Source organism: Schistocerca serialis, chromosome 1 (assembly GCF_023864345.2).
Source record: "Schistocerca serialis cubense isolate TAMUIC-IGC-003099 chromosome 1, iqSchSeri2.2, whole genome shotgun sequence".
NCBI classification, from domain to species: domain Eukaryota; kingdom Metazoa; phylum Arthropoda; class Insecta; order Orthoptera; family Acrididae; genus Schistocerca; species Schistocerca serialis.
The window spans coordinates 1,094,064,572-1,094,081,890 of NC_064638.1; the positions used below are offsets into that span (position 1 = coordinate 1,094,064,572).

At 43.8% G+C, this 17,319-nt stretch overlaps 3 protein-coding genes across 3 annotated transcripts in view; 1 reads left to right on the forward strand and 2 right to left on the reverse strand.

Moving 5' to 3' along the window:
• The window catches only part of LOC126416149 (uncharacterized), a 51,730-nt gene extending 39,835 nt beyond the window's left edge, over positions 1 to 11,895 (reverse strand). Inside the window, exon 1 of the mRNA XM_050083720.1 lies at positions 11,813 to 11,895. The gene's annotated coding sequence lies outside the window, so the exon portion shown is untranslated. The remainder of the gene's footprint in view (positions 1 to 11,812) is intronic.
• Positions 1 to 17,319, forward strand: part of LOC126455618 (DC-STAMP domain-containing protein 2) — a 315,015-nt gene that overhangs the window by 293,640 nt on the left and 4,056 nt on the right. The gene's annotated exons all lie outside the window — the stretch shown is intronic.
• LOC126416164 (uncharacterized) overlaps positions 1 to 17,319 on the reverse strand; it is a 63,292-nt gene that overhangs the window by 22,769 nt on the left and 23,204 nt on the right. The window lies entirely within an intron of this gene.

The following is a 17,319-nucleotide window of genomic DNA, read 5'->3' on the forward strand; positions in this document are numbered from 1 at the left end:
AATCTTCTGTTCATTAGCTGTCAAGTCAGTTCATTATTAACTTTGTCTCCTCATTGTAATTTTGCGGTACTGTTACAAAAATATGTGTTTATAACTGCAGCATTTGTTACCTCATCTGGAAACTGTATTATGTCATTTTTACTTACGTTCAACACTTCAGCAACTTTTGTTCCTCGTGGCAAAGCAGCATCCTCATTGCTCATAGTCATTATTGTAACCGGGACCTTTGCGACATTCTGTCTCACCATTGTAGCGACACCTACACTTCTAGCAACATAACAATGCATTGTATCCAATAACTCACTTTCCTCAGGTCACTCAATTAGTAACAAAGTTCCTTCCTTGCATCAGGGTGACTTAACTTCAACATAGATTGTCTTTCCTGCTCCCTTGGGAATTTGCTGAGGCTGATCCATCTGAATATCGACTTGGACGGTTTGAACTGATGCATTGTTTAGGCGGTCCATTCCCATTACGTCAGTATTGCTGCTCCTTTGAGTACGATATGAAGAACGATTTGCTAGGTTGTAGTTACTATGGCCTATTCTGATCCTTCTTTCTGTGACAAAGATCTCTGCCTCATTAGCGGACAGGAAATCAAATCCAAGTACACCGTCGTAACGCGTTTCGTTATTTGAAACTACTTGCACCCTTGCTGTGTATTTATCTTTATCTTTATTTTCACCTTCATCTTGGCCTTGGCCAAGAATAAATTCTACATCAACTTCTCCATAGTTACATAGCTTTCCTCCGTTTAACCCTTGCACTTTTAATTGCGGCAGTTTCAGTGTATCCCGTTTATCTTTGTAACACCACATTAATGAGGTCTGTGCTCCTGTGTCAATAAGAAGTTTGATGTTTCTCCCACGATATAAAGCACCTATCACAAAGTCATTTTCGGTCTGATTTTGACTGGAACTAACAGAAATCACTGTCTCTGGTAAGGGGCGGACAGACTGGTGGCCCGTACATCCTCAGTACTCGTTTAAAGATCTGGCAGATTGTCTGCTGTTTGCATTACCTTTCTTCTTGTTGCAACGATCTCTCAAAACATGACCCTGCATCCCACAATGATAGCAGATTCGATTCTCTTTACAATCCTTACACTTGTGGCCCAGCTTATTGCATCTGTAGCATTGTACTGTTGTGTTGAAAACTCTGTGTTCTTGTTTCTGCATCTCATTCAGTCGTCTTAGTGCTTGCAGTTATAAGAGTTGAGAGGCTTGAGAGGGAAGCAGTGGTTGGGAAGGGAGTGAGACAGGGTTGTAGCCTCTCCCCGATGTTATTCAATCTGTATATTGGGCAAGCAGTAAAGGAAACAAGAGAAAAATTCGGAGTAGGTATTAAAGTCCATAGACAAGAAATAAAAACGTTGAGGTTCGCCGATGACATTGTAATTCTGTCAGAGACAGAAAAGGACTTGGAAGAACAGTTGAACGGAATGGACAGTGTCTTGAAAGGAGGATATAAGATGAACATCAACAAAAGCAAAATGAGGATAATGGAATGTAGTCTAATTAAGTCGGGTGATGCTGAGGGAATTAGATTAGGAAATGAGACACTTAAAGTAGTAAAGGAGATTTGCTATTTGGGGAGCAAAATAACTGATGATGGTCGAAGTAGAGAGGATATAAAATGTAGACTGGCAATGGCAAGGAAAGCGTTTCTGAAGAAGAGAAATTTGTTAACATCGAGTATAGATTTAAGTGTCAGGAAATCGTTTCTGAAAGTATTTGTATGGAGTGTAGCCATGTATGGAAGAGAAAAATGGATGATAAATAGTTTAGACAGGAAGAGAATAGAAGCTTTCAAAATGTGGTGCTACAGAAGAATGCTGAAGATTAGATGGGTAGATCACATAACTAATGAGGAGGTATTGAATAGGATTGGGAAGAAGAGAATTTTGTGGCACAACTTGACTAGAAGAAGGGATCGATTGGTAGGACATGTTCTGAGGCATCAAGGGATCACCCATTTAGTATTGGAGGGCAGCGTGGAGGGTAAGAATCGTAGAGGGAGACCAAGAGATGAATACACTAAGCATATTCAGAAGGATGTATGTTATAGTAAGTACTGGGAGATGAAGAAGCTTGCACAGGATAGAGTAGCACGGAGAGCTGCATCAAACCAGTCTCAGGACAGAAGACCACAACAACAACAACAACAACAGTGCTTCAACAAAATCAACAGCTGATCCTTCTGCTTCCTGAAACGTTTTACATCATGCCAATCTAACAGCTTTACTTACTTCCTCTCTGTGCAACCCATGAATGAATGTGTCCAAGGCTCTCTGGTCAGCTTCGATCAACTGAATGCGATTTTCATTTTCATCATCTACTAACTCATACATTGATTGATTGATTTCAGCAGGAGAGCTAAAACAGCTTAGGTCTGACCCGCCACTGCCCGCACTGAAACTAGGTTTATTGTGTGGTATCGTTCCCTGTATATCTAGTAAAGCCAACCAGTGCCCTTAAATAGTACCAGTTTTTTGTTAGACACAATTTCTTCAGGTCTAGTTGTCCCAAAGATTCTGTATCTTTTACTCTCCAATGCCATGCATTCGAAGATTAGGTATGATGCAGTTTCTTCACCCTCATCACAGATCCTACATTTAGGGTCCTCTTCTGTTATACCCATTGTGTGTAGGTGTGTTTTGAAATTCCCATGGCCGGTCATTAGTCCAGTCATGAATTTGATCTCTTTCCTGTTCAATCCCAGGATTACAGAGCTGCTTTTAAAACATGGCTTGGGCATCATTACCTTAACATGTTTTTGTTTATGGACCTTGATCCAATATCCTACATGCTGTTTCCAAAGCCAGTTCCATAGTTCTAATTTGATCATAGCCTTGGTGATTGTCAGGACAGGTTCCGGTCCAATAAATGAAGTTGTTGCCCCCATCCTAGCCAATCTATCAGCTTGTTCATTGCCACAGATCCCTGAGTGGCCAGGGACCCACACTGGGTTCACCCTATTGCTTCCCCCTAGCTCCACCAGAGCTCTGTGGCAATCTGCAACAATCTTAGATCTTGTTGCAGGAGTTGCCAATGATTTCAGGGCTGCCTGGCTGTCTGAATAGATGTAAATGCTACAGTCATTGTAGCACCTATGCATATTCTTCTCCACACATGCCCTGACTGCAGTAATTTCATCTTGGAATACAGAGGCCAGTTTCCCTAGAGAGATGCTGGTCTCCAGTCTTGGCTGAACCCCATACAACCCTGCCCCAATGCCTTGGTCTGTTTTCAACCCATCAGTGAATCAAACGATGTCTCCCACATGGTGTCGAACTGTTTTCTCCCACTGCTCCCTAATTCCAAGAATTACACTCCTGGAAATGGGAAAAAGAACACATTGACACAGGTGTGTCAGACCCACCATACTTGCTCCGGACACTGCGAGAGGGCTGTACAAGCAATGATCACACGCACGGCACAGCGGACACACCAGGAACCGCGGTGTTGGCCGTCGAATGGCGCTAGCTGCGCAGCATTTGTGAACCGCCGCCGTCAGTGTCAGCCAGTTTGCCGTGGCATACGCAGCTCCATCGCAGTCTTTAACACTGGTAGCATGCCGCGACAGCGTGGACGTGAACCGTATGTGCAGTTGACGGACTATGAGTGAGGGCGTATAGTGGGCATGCGGGAGGCTGGGTGGACGTACCGCCGAATTGCTCAACACGTGAGGCGTGAGGTCTCCACAGTACATCGATGTTGTCGCCAGTGGTCGGCGGAAGGTGCATGTGCCCATCGACCTGGGACCGGACCGCAGCGACGCACGGATGCACGCCAAGACCGTAGGATCCTACGCAGTGCCGTAGGGGACCGCACCGCCACTTCCCAGCAAATTAGGGACACTGTTGCTCCTGGGGTATCGGCGAGGACCATTCGCAACCGTCTCCATGAAGCTGGGCTACGGTCCCGCACACCGTTAGGCCGTCTTCCGCTCACGCCCCAACATCGTGCAGCCCGCCTCCAGTGGTGTCGCGACAGGCGTGAATGGAGGGACGAATGGAGACGTGTCGTCTTCAGCGATGAGAGTCGCTTCTGCCTTGGTGCCAATGATGGTCGTATGCGTGTTTGGTGCCAGGCAGGTGAGCGCCACAATCAGGACTGCATACGACCGAGGCACACAGGGCCAACACCCGGCATCATGGTGTGGGGAGCGATCTCCTACACTGGCCGTACACCACTGTTGATCGTCGAGGGGACACTGAATAGTGCACGGTACATCCAAACCATCATCGAACTCATCGTTCTACCATTCCTAGACCGGCAAGGGAACTTGCTGTTCCAACAGGACAATGCACGTCCGCATGTATCCCGTGCCACCCAACGTGCTCTAGAAGGTGTAAGTCAACTACCCTGGCCAGCAAGATCTCCGGATCTGTCCCCCATTGAGCATGTTTGGGACTGGATGAAGCGTCGTCTCACGCGGTCTGCACGTCCAGCACGAACGCTGGTCCAACTGAGGCGCCAGGTGGAAATGGCATGGCAAGCCGTTCCACAGGACTACATCCAGCATCTCTACGATTGTCTCCATGGGAGAGTAGCAGCCTGCATTGCTGCGAAAGGTGGATATACACTGTACTAGTGCCGACATTGTGCATGCTCTGTTGCCTGTGTCTATGTGCCTGTGGTTCTGTCAGTGTGATCATGTGATGTATCTGACCCCAGGAATGTGTCAATAAAGTTTCCCCTTCCTGGGACAATGAATTCACGGTGTTCTTATTTCAATTTCCAGGAGTGTATATTGTAAGGCTTGTTGAAGCAGTTGGGAGTTATTATATAGTCAGCAGGCATTTCCCCGGCCATACCTATGTTTACCTCATTCACTATGTTAGTGTGTGATTCTGGATATCCGAATGAGACCCAGTTTTGGCCAGTTTTAAGTCTGTGTGCCCCAGCTGCTGTCTCCATCTTGACCCAAAGGTGAAGTGGAGACATATCCAGCATGGCTTCCATTCCAGTGGCTGGTGTGCTACTAATTCTGCCCGTTATGGCTAAACAGGCCAATCTCTGCACCTTAGCAAGCTCCTTAGCAGCAACCCGCTGTTCTGCCTTCTTCCACCACACTACGGCCCCATGGGAAATCCTAAGTCTAACCACTGTGGTGTATATCCTGTGCATACCCCTAGGGCTTAGGCTCCAGTTTTTGCCACAAGCCCTCCTAGTACTCACTAAAGTACTTTTTGCCTTGGAGCAGATGCTCTTAATATGAGGGGTTCAAGTTAGCTTCTCATCCAAGGTTACCCCTAGATATTTCACTATCCCCTTCACAGGTAGAGTTTCATCAAAGAGCTTTAGATTCCAACTTGCGTGCTGAATATGTCTCTTCGTAAATGGCACCACAACAGTCTTCTTAGGATTAACTCTCAGATCCTGTTTAATGCACCATTTTTGCACAATGTCCAACCCCCCCTTGTGCCATATTCCTGACTGTGTCAGTGAATTTGCCAAGTATTACTACGACAAGGTCATCTGCTTATCCTTGGCAGAAGCACTGTCTAGAATTTAGTTCCTCAATGAGTTCGTTCACCACTAGATTCCACAACAGAGGAGACAAAACTCCTCCTTGTGGGCAGCCTCTAGTGGTGTTAATTACCATCTTTTCATTCATCATGGTAGCCTCTACCTTCCTTTCACTAAGCATGGCCCTGGTCCACCTACATTTAGTGGACCCCAGGCCATGCCTGCCGCCCTTACCATGAAATCAAAGGTCATGTTACTGAAGGCCCCCTCAATATCCAGGAAGACGCAGAGGGCTATTTCTTGGAAGTGAAGTGCTTTTTCCACTTTCCCAACGAGTTGGTGGCGAGCTGCCTCACATGATTTACCTGGTTGGTATGCGTGTTGGTTTGGGTGTAGAGGGACCCTACTTAGCTCCTCTCCCCAACATATACATTAACCAGTTTTTCAAATGTTTTGAGAATGAAGGGGGACTGGAAAAATTCCATCTGGGCCAGGTGACTTGAATGGTTGGAATGTTCCCACCGCCCACTGGATTTTGTTGAAGTTCACACACTCCTTGGCCGATTCCCAGTCCTCTCTTTGAGTGCCTGAGAACTGTTGTCTCTCTGGGGTCACATACTGGTCTGTGTTGTCCGGCAGAGCATATTGAGGAAAGTGAGTTTTGTGGAGCAATTCCAGCGTTTCATGTGCTGTCTTTGTACATTCAACATCCTCCTTCCTCAATGTACCTCCTGGATTGGTTGGTACTCTAGTGAGAATCTTGTGAAGTCTGGCTTGTGCAGCCGTGCCCTCCACTTCCTGGCAGAATGCCTCCTTTGCTTGTCTTATTGCAAGATTGTACTTGACAAGGGCCTCACGATATTTAGCCCATTGTCCTTTACGTCTCACAATTTTAAACAGTCTCCTTACCTGTTTTCTCTGCATTTCTAGTTTGTTATTCCACCAAGGAACACTCCTATTTGTGCGCTTCCTGATGATTGGGCAGTTGTCCTGATGTGAGGTCACTATGGCAGAGGTAACAGCCTCTGCTACTTCCTCAAATTCTACTGGCTTCCTTATTGAGGTTTTAATTTCTGGTAAGCCTAAGTCAAGGTTCCTCCTATATGTCTCCCAGTCTGTCTTCCTGGGATTCCTATAGGTCATGGTCTGTCTGATTCCCATTTCAACCTTGAATTTAATGTACATGTGGTCCAATGAGGATGGCTTCAACACCACATGCCATTGTTTGACATAGCTACCCATCATCATGGAACCAAATGTTATGTCAATTACTTCTTCCCTTCTGCTATTCCTGAATGTAGGTTCATTGTTGCCCCTATTCAGGACCTCTAAGTTGTTAGCTAAAAGAAATTCGAGAAGCTACTCACCTCTACTGTTGGTGTCCTTGCTTCCCCACACTAGGTTTTGGGCATTGGCATCACATCCCACCAGCAGTTGATCACCTTGCTGATGGCAAGTCTCTACCAGTCTCCTCACCTCCAAGGGAGGAGGATAGCTGTCTTTGTAAGGAAGGTATGCTGAGGCCAAAATAATTTCCCTCGTTATAGCTTCCTCACATTGCTGCATTTTAATGGTCACTAAGTCCCTAAGCATAAATCCATCATTGGCATGAAAGAAATGCCATTTCTTACATAGACATAGAATTATTATGGGTGGAGGTTACACTAAACAACCGAACTAGGTTAATAATTGGCTCCTTTTACCGACCTCCCGACTCAGCAGCATTAGTGGCAGAACAACTGAGAGAAAATTTGGAATACATTTCACATAAATTTTCTCAGCATGTTATAGTCTTAGGTGGAGATTTCAATTTACCAGATATAGACTGGGACACTCAGATGTTTAGGACGGGTGGTAGGGACAGAGCATCGAGTGACATTATACTGAGTGCACTATCCGAAAATTACCTCGAGCAATTAAACAGAGAACCGACTCGTGGAGATAACATCTTGGACCTACTGATAACAAACAGACCCGAACTTTTCGACTCTGTATGTACAGAACAGGGAATCAGTGATCATAAGGCCGTTGCAGCATCCCTGAATATGGAAGTTAATAGGAATATAAAAAAAGGGAGGAAGGTTTATCTGTTTAGCAAGAGTAATAGAAGGCAGATTTCAGACTACCTAACAGATCAAAACGAAAATTTCTGTTCCGACACTGACAATGTTGAGTGTTTATGGAAAAAGTTCAAGGCAATCGTAAAATGCGTTTTAGACAGGTACGTGCAGAGTAAAACTGTGAGGGACGGGAAAAACCCACCGTGGTACAACAACAAAGTTAGGAAACTACTGCGAAAGCAAAGAGAGCTCCACTCCAAGTTTAAACGCAGCCAAAACCTCTCAGACAAACAGAAGCTAAACGATGTCAAAGTTAGCGTAAGGAGGGCTATGCGTGAAGCGTTCATTGAATTCGAAAGTAAAATTCTATGTACCGACTTGACAGAAAATCCTAGGAAGTTCTGGTCTTACGTTAAATCAGTAAGTGGCTCGAAACAGCATATCCAGACACTCCGGGATGATGATGGCATTGAAACAGAGGATGACACGCGTAAAGCTGAAATACTAAACACCTTTTTCCAAAGCTGTTTCACAGAGGAAGACCGCACTGCAGTTCCTTCTCTAAATCCTCGCACAAACGAAAAAATGGCTGACATCGAAATAAGTGTCCAAGGAATAGAAAAGCAACTGGAATCACTCAATAGAGGAAAGTCCACTGGACCTGATGGGATACCAATTCGATTCTACACAGAGTACGTGAAAGAACTTGCCCCCCTTCTAACAGCCGTGTACCGCAAGTCTCTAGAGGAACGGAGGGTTCCAAATGATTGGAAAAGAGCACAGGTAGTCCCAGTCTTCAAGAAGGGTCGTCGAGCAGATGCGCAAAACTATAGACCTATATCTCTGACGTCGATCTCTTGTAGAATTTTAGAACATGTTTTTTGCTCGCGTATCATGTCATTTCTGGAAACCCAGAATCTACTATGTAGGAATCAACATGGATTCCGGAAACAGTGATCGTGTGAGACCCAACTCACCTTATTTGTTCATGAGACCCAGAAAATATTAGATACAGGCTCCCAGGTAGATGCTATTTTTCTTGACTTCCGGAAGGTGTTCGATACAGTTCCGCACTGTCGCCTGATAAACAAAGTAAGAACCTACGGAATATCAGACCAGCTGTGTGGCTGGATTGAAGAGTTTTTAGCAAACAGAACACAGCATGTTGTTATCAATGGAGAGACGTCTACAGACGTTAAACTAACCTCTGGCGTACCACAGGGGAGTGTTATGGGACCATTGCTTTTCACAATATATATAAATGACCTAGTAGATAGTGTCGGAAGTTCCATGCGGCTTTTCGCGGATGATGCTGTAGTATACAGAGAAGTTGCAGCATTAGAAAATTGTAACGAAATGCAGGAAGATCTGCAGCGGATAGGCACTTGGTGCAGGGAGTGGCAACTGACCCTTAACATAGACAAATGTAATGTATTGCGAATACATAGAAAGAAGGATCCTTTATTGTATGATTATATGATAGCGGAACAAACACTGGTAGCAGTTACTTCTGTAAAATATCTGGGAGTATGCGTGCGGAACGATTTGAAGTGGAATGATCATATAAAATTAATTGTTGGTAAGGCGGGTACCAGGTTGAGATTCATTGGGAGAGTGCTTAGAAAATGTAGTCCATCAACAAAGGAGGTGGCTTACAAAACACTCGTTCGACCTATACTTGAGTATTGCTCATCAGTGTGGGATCCGTACCAGATCGGTCTGACGGAGGAGATAGAGAAGATCCAAAGAAGAGCGGCGCGTTTCGTCACAGGGTTATTTGGTAACCGTGATAGCGTTACGGAGATGTTTAATAAACTCAAGTGGCAGACTCTGCAAGAGAGGCGCTCTGCATCGCGGTGTAGCTTGCTCGCCAGGTTTCGAGAGGGTGCGTTTCTGGATGAGGTATCGAATATATTGCTTCCCCCTACTTATACCTCCCGAGGAGATCACGAATGTAAAATTAGAGAGATTAGAGCGCGCACGGAGGCTTTCAGACAGTCGTTCTTCCCGCGAACCATACGCGACTGGAACAGGAAAGGGAGGTAATGACAGTGGCACGTAAAGTGCCCTCCGCCACACACCGTTGGGTGGCTTGCGGAGTATCAATGTAGATGTAGATGTAGATGTAGATGTAGACACATGTTCTGGAGTTTCTTAGATTCCTAGCATAGATCAGCTTACTTCCAGTGCCTCCGAGGCCCGATACACTCCCTTTGTATAAATAGGGTTCTTGTATCAGGGTCATATCCACTTCCTGTCTCCCCAGGCAGTGGTTCATGGCAGCAGAGGCCCCTTTACTGTGCTGCAGATTAATCTGGCTCCATCTTACTGCCATCTTTGAGGTCTTTGAGAACCCGGATGGTGACCTGCGAGAACCCTAAAAACAGTTTCAGGTCCTTCTCCCACATCACCTTCAGGGACTTCTCACCAACCTCCACCACCAGGGTTCGTCCTTCTGGACCAACCTTCTGGTTCATCACTCTCCAGACTTCTGTTGAGACTTTTGGGTTCTGGGCCCCTATTTTCCTGAACAGTCTTGGGAGAGACTTCCTTAAGGATCTTAGGTACCCATAATGATATCTTTGCAGCCTTAAAAAGCTCCGCTGCCAACTTGACCAGCAGCTTCGCATCTTCCCAAGGATATATCATGGGCACCTTGTCCTTGAGCCATTCTACTGTGTGCACCCCCTCACAGACAAAAATGAGTGCACCACGACCTAGACAGACCATCCTGAAGTTGGGACCTGGGCCAACCCCCCCCCCCCCCAATCTTTTCAAAAAGGGCCATCTGTACCAGTTCCTCCTGTTGTGAGGTGATGGCCACCACTGGATAACCTTCTTGGATAACTGCCATCCTAAAAACCGAGACTGCAGTACTATAGGTCTGTTTCCCTATTTCTTGCCTCGGTTTTTTCTGGACTTGCTTATCCAGGGAGGAGGAAGTCTTTGATTCCTCCCTTATCTGCTTACTACCTGTCTTTCACGTTGTGGGGGTCTGCGTGTCCCCTTCAACCTGAGACAGTTTTTTCCTGGGGGTCTTAGGTTCTAGTCCCTTTACTTCCCTCCACTTGTTTTTAGGAAGCCATTCTTTCCCTTCCTTTTTCCTCTGTTCCCTGAGTAGCTTCCTCCTCTGGGCCCCAGACAACCCTTTGATCTTAATCTGGTCTAGCTTCTTGGTTACAATACCCACTTCTGGCTCAGGTCTAGACCCTGATTCACCAGTGGAAATGCCGTCCATCGGTTCTGTCCCCAATGTTTGGGTATCTGAGGTCTCAATTTGCCCCTCAGTTTCTTTTTCTTTATTTTCTATAATCGTGTCCATATTGGTCCCACGAGATTTGGGGATCTAGAAGGTCTACACCACAAATACCCCGCACGGTGTAAGGTTAATTATTTGGAGGTCGTCCGGTATATCTGAGGCTCCGTTTGTAACACATCTTCCCATGTGCCATGCACCCCTCAGCACGGATCACATCACACCTTGGGTTGGGTCAGGGAATAGGGCAGGACTAGGAGTGGATAGGGAAGATGGGACATTGTGGGACACTCTTAGGCTGATCCATCAGCTGAAGCCTTTCTGGCAGTAGGTCCTCTACCTTCGGCATAGCCCTCAGCTTCCTGCAGATACTCAAGCCTCTCCACCTGCACGGACAGTGCTTCGTCTAGGTGGTGTCCCCCGGAGAGGAACTCATACGTTTGAGTGCTGATGTTCCGAATTCTGTCAGCAAACTGCTCGATAGATGCGTCTCGTTGCATTCACAAACTGTGAAGCTGCTCTCTGTAAAATCTGATTGCGTTTTTATGTTTAAATCTCTGAACAACAATCGTTTTAAACTCATTGTAATCTTCTGTTTTCAGACAAGTAGGCTCCGCACTAATGAAATCTTGTGGTGCTTTCTGAATTCTTAATTTGGCAACCACTAGTTTATCGGGATCTGTCCATGACCCTAACAGGGTGGTACCTTCAAGTTTACAAAAAAACACTTCCACATCATCTTCGGGTTCCCTGCTAAACACCGGTACTGATGGCAATAATGAAAAATTTTATTGTAGTTGTACCTGTACTGCATGAACTATCATTTGACAAGTCTCTTGGAATGTTAAGCTCACTTCTTTCTGCTTTTAACTGACGAATCTCTTCTTGCAGTTTGTGGATCAACAACATTACTCTGACTAGATTGCGACATTTCGTCTAATTTAACGCCAGTGAGTCATTCAAATGTAAAATAAAAATCCATCACAGCCTTTCGTATTCTAGCTAAACTGGAGTAGACCAACCTGAATTCCAATGCTGGATGTCCCCGCGTAGTCAGAAGATGTTCACGCTGCTGCTCGAAGTTCACATTGTACTGCGCCTCTTCAGGACTGTAGATTTTCCATAATTATCCACATGCTGACACCACTTCTATAAGGGAGTAGTTTGTGTTGTTGCCCCGGATGATGATTACACGACTATTTTGTCAGGATTTGTAAGCGGTGGGTCCTTGAGGTACAGCAATACGCGAACACAAGAAGTAAGTTTAAACAGTTTCATTAACAAAGGCGGATTATAAAACACACACGCTACGCACACCCATCATCAGTGTGTCTGACATCCTAACATCGGCCAATTACAGTCATATCGAAAGGCTCCATGGTGAGCTAAGAAAAGACACATATTCGTGCCCGAGGACGCGCTAGTTAATACTGCATCCTGCAGACAGCAGCCAGTCGCGTACTCTCCGTTGCAGTGTGGCCAGATGCACATGTACTGACCAAGCAAATTGTCAGCATTCCAGATAGGCCGGCTGGCAAGCGCATGTCCGTACCATACGGCTGGGTGCAACCTGTAGACCCTTACAGGCTATATCAAGGACAGAGTCTTCGTTACACCAATTGCTGATGTCGAACTGAAGGCTAGGATACAAGCTGCTGTGGTTACTGTGACAGAAACACATCTTACAAAACACCTGGAATACTGTGCTCACCCTGTATATTGAAAAATGTTGGAGTGGTATTAAGTCAAATGCAGTTTGGATATCAAGAAATATTGCATCCACCAGACCACCTTGATCCATGGCTTTCAATTTGTTGTGTGCGAAAGTGCCACATGGGTTTTGCATTACCAATGTGTTAAAAAAGAAGAAAGAAAATCTATGCTGGTTGGCATGTAGGAGATCATTCTGTCTGAGGTATTTCATTATGCTTGAGCACAGAATATGCTGTAAGTGCAACTGACAGATGTTAATGATATTGGATAGTTGGTCTGTGTTGATCACTTCTTCGAACAACTGGGCAGAGTTTTCAATTTGTTGTGTGACAAAGTGCCACATGGGTTTAGCATTACCAATGTGTTAAAAAAGAAGAAAGAAAATCTATGCTGGTTGGCATGTAGGAGATCATTCTGTCCAAGGTATTTCATTATGCTTGAGCACAGAATATGCTGTAAGTGCAACTGACAGATGTTAATGATATTGGATAGTTGGTCTGTGTTGATCACTTCTTCAAACAACTGGGCAGAGTTTTTTGTTCAAGGGGCCTACAGTATATTGTGGTTAAAGAAGGGACTAAATCAGCTGCAAATGTAGTACAGAATGTGACAGGGATTCCATTCAGTCCTGGAGCTTTAATTTTTGCAGTTTCATTTGTTTCTCAACAACACTGACGCTAATATCAATAATCACTCCTCTTTGCAGTGTTGCAAGAATTAAACTGGGTCAGTACTCCTGGATTTTCCTTCATAAAGGAACATTTGAAAATTGAGTTCAGCATTTCTGCCTTTGTTTCAGAAACCTCAATGTCACTACTAGCTGTTATTACCTATGGCCAGAATTTCTTCGGGTTTTGTGAGAAATATTTCAGTAATATTCTGCCAGTCATTAAAGGCTTCATTCATTACCCTCTTTACAGGTAAATATGTTTCATTCAATACATCTTTATCTCTAAAAAACGTTGGTCACTCTATAAATTCATGATGTAATTATATCACAGACATACCAAGACTTATCTTTCAGAATATTTGCTGCATGAATAATAGTAACTGTAACACCCCAAGGACAGAAAACCCCAAATAACAAACTTTGTGGAAGCAAAGTGGGGGAGTGAGTCATCTTGACAGTGACAGCAAGTATTGACGATAAAATCTACACTGGTAATATTTTGATTAACACCTATATCATTCAAATATTGAGAATAGCATACAAAAAGGGGAGAATAGGAAAGAATTATCATAGATTCTTTATCAAACATCTATAGAATAAATTCAAAATCATTGACAAAGGTTAAATCCAAGAAAGTAATTCAGTCAAAGATAACATTTACCATGGAAGAGAGTTGTAGCTGCATCGAAAAGGAAATTCGATGCAACTACAATGCAACTCGGATATGGAAATGTTCAGTTAGTTGCTCTTGAGTTGCTCTAGAGTAGTTTTGCAATAGTTGTCTGGACGCAAATGCTATGAGATTGTTTCAGTTTTGGAAGTTTGATAATTCGTGAGATAGAGATTGAAGTATTGCTCAGTCATTTGACTGAAGAAAGTTAATCTTTACCATTCTCGATGTGACAGTATAGTAAGATGAGTGTTAGACTTCAATTGAGTGATATTGGTTTATCAGACTTAGCCTTCATATTGATGAACAGTTACAACCTTGAGAGCAATGGATCAATGACAGAACAACAATTCATAGTCTTGAGTGTTGTTGTTGTTGTGGTCTTCAGTCCTGAGACTGGTTTGATGCAGCTCTCCATGCTACCCTATCCTGTGCAAGTTTCTTCATATCCCAGTACCTACTGCACCCTACATCTTTCTGAATCTGCTTAATATATTCATCTCTTGGTCTCCCTCTACGATTTTTACCCTCCACGCTGCCCTCCAATGCTAAATTTGTGATCCCTTGATGCCTCAGAACGTGTCCTACCAACCGGTCCCTTCTTCTCGTCAAGTTGTGCCACAAACTCCTCTTCTCTCCAATTCTATTCAATACCTCCTCATTAGTTATGTGATCTACCCATCTAATCTTCAGCATTCTTCTGTAGCACCACATTTCGAAAGCTTCTATTCTCTTCCTGTCCAAACTATTTACTGTCCATGTTTCACTTCCATACATGGCTACACTCCATACAAATACTTTCAGAAACGACTTCCTGACACTTAAATCTATACTCGATGTTAACAAATTTCTCTTCTTCAGAAACGTTTTCCTTGCCATTGCCAGTCTACATTTTATATCCTCTCTACTTCGACCATCATCAGTTATTTTGCTCCCCAAATAGCAAAACTCCTTTACTACTTTAAGTGTCTCATTTCCTAATCTAATTCCCTCAGCATAACCTGACTTAATTCGACTACATTCCATTATCCTCGTTTTGCTTTTGTTGATGTTCATCTTAAATCCTCCTTTCAAGATACTGTTCCTTCCACTCAACTGTTCTTCCAAGTCCTTTGCTGTCTCTGACAGAATTACAATGTCATCGGCGAACCTCAAAGTTTTTATTTCTTCTCCATGGATTTTAATTCCTTCTCCGAATTTTTCTTTTGTTTCCTTTACTGCTTGCTCAATATACAGATTGAATAACAATGGGGAGAGGCTACAACCTTGTCTCACTCCCTTCCCAACCGCTCCTTCCCTTTCATGCCCCTCAACTCTTATAACTGCCATCTGGTTTCTGTACAAATTGTAAATAGCCTATTGCTCCCTGTATTTTACCCCTGCCACCTTTAGAATTTGAAAGAGAGTATTCCAGTCAACATTGTCAAAAGCTTTCTCTAAGACCACAAATGCTAGAAATGTAGGTTTGCCTTTCCTTAATCTTTCTTCTAAGATAAGTCTAAAGTCAGTATTGCCCCACGTGTTCCAATATTTCTGCGGAATCCAAACTGATCTTCCCCGAGGTCGGCTTCTACCAGTTTTTCCTTTCGTCTGTAAAGAATTCGCGTTAGTATTTTGCGGCTGTGACATATTAAACTGCTAGTTCAGTAATTTTCACATCTGTCAACACCTGCTTTCTTTGGGATTGGAATTATTATATTCTTCTTGAAGTCTGAGGGTACTTCGCCTGTCTCATACATCTTCTTCACCAGATGGTAGAGTTTTGTCAGGACTGGCTCTCCCAAGGCCGTCAGTAGTTCTAATGGAATGTTGTCTACTCCCGGGGCCTTGTTTCGGCTCAGGTCTTTCAGTGCTCTGTCAAACTCTTCGCGCAGTATCGTATCTCCAATTTCATCTTCATCTACATTCTCTTCCATTTGTATAATATTGTAATATTGTCCTCAAGTACATCGTCCTTGTATAGACCCTCTATATACTCCTTCCATCTTTCTGCTTTCCCTTCTTTGCTTAGAACTGGGTTTCCATCTGAGCTCATGATATTCATACAAGTGGTTCTCTTTTCTCCAAAGGTCTCTTTAATTTTCCTGTAGGCAGTATCTATCTTACCCCTAGTGAGATAAGCCTCTACATCCTTACATTTGTCCTCTAGCCTTCCCTGCTTAGTCATTTTGCACTTCCTGTCGATCTCATTTTTGAGACGTTTGTATTCCCTTTTGCCTGCTTCATTTACTGCGTTTTTATATTTTCTCCTTTCACCAATTAAATTCAATATTTCTTCTGTTACCCAAGGATTTTTACTAGCCCTCGTCTTTTTACCTACTTGATCCTCTGCTACCTTCACTACTTCATCCCTCAGAGCTACCCATTCTTCTTCTAATGTACTCCTTTCCCCCACTGCTGTCAATTGTTCCCTTTGCTCTCCCTGAAACTCTGTACAACCTCTGGTTTAGTCAGTTGATCCAGGTCCCATCTCCTTAAATTCCCACCTTTTTGCAGTTTCTTCAGTTTTAATCTACAGTTCATAACCAGTAGATTGTGGTCAGAGTCCACATCTGCCCCTGGAAATGTCTTACAATTTAAAACCTGGTTCCTAAATCTCTGTCTTACCATTATATAATCTATCTGATACCTTTTAGTATCTCCAGGATTCTTCCATGTATACAACCTTCTTTTATGATTCTTGAACCAAGTGTTAGCTATGATTAAGTTATGCTCTGTGGAAAATTTTACCAGACGGCTTCCTCTTTCATTTCTTAGCCCCAATCCATATTCACCCACTGTGTATCCTTCTCTCCCTTTTCCTACACTCGAATTCCAGTCACCCATGACTATTAAATTTTCGTCTCCCTTCACTATCTGAATAATTTCTTTTATCTCATCATACATTTCATCAATTTCTTCATCATCCGCAGAGCAAGTTGGCATATAAACTTGTACTACTGCAGTAGGCATGGGCTTCATGTCTATCTTGGCCACAATAATGCGTTCACTATGCTGTTTGTAGTAGCTTACCCGCACGCCTATTTTTTTATTCATTATTAAACCTACTCCTGCATTACCCCTATTTGATTTTGTATTTATAACCCTGTATTCACCTGACCAAAAGTCTTGTTCCTCCTGCCACCGAACTTCACTAATTCCCACTATATCTAACTGTAACCTATCCATTTCCCTTTTTAAATTTTCTAACCTGCCTGCTCGATTAAGGGATCTGACATTCCACGCTCCGATCCGTGGAACGCCAGTTTTCTTTCTCCTGATAATGACGTCCTTTTGAGTAGTCCCCGCCTGGAGATCCGAATGGGGGACTATTTTACCTCCGGAATATTTTACCCAAGAGGACGCCATCATCATTAACCATACAGTAAAGCTGCATGCCCTCGGGAAAAATTACAGCTGTAGTTTCCCCTTGCTTTCTGCCGTTTGCATTACCAGCACAGCAAGGCCGTTTTGGTTAGTGTTGCAAGGCCAGATGA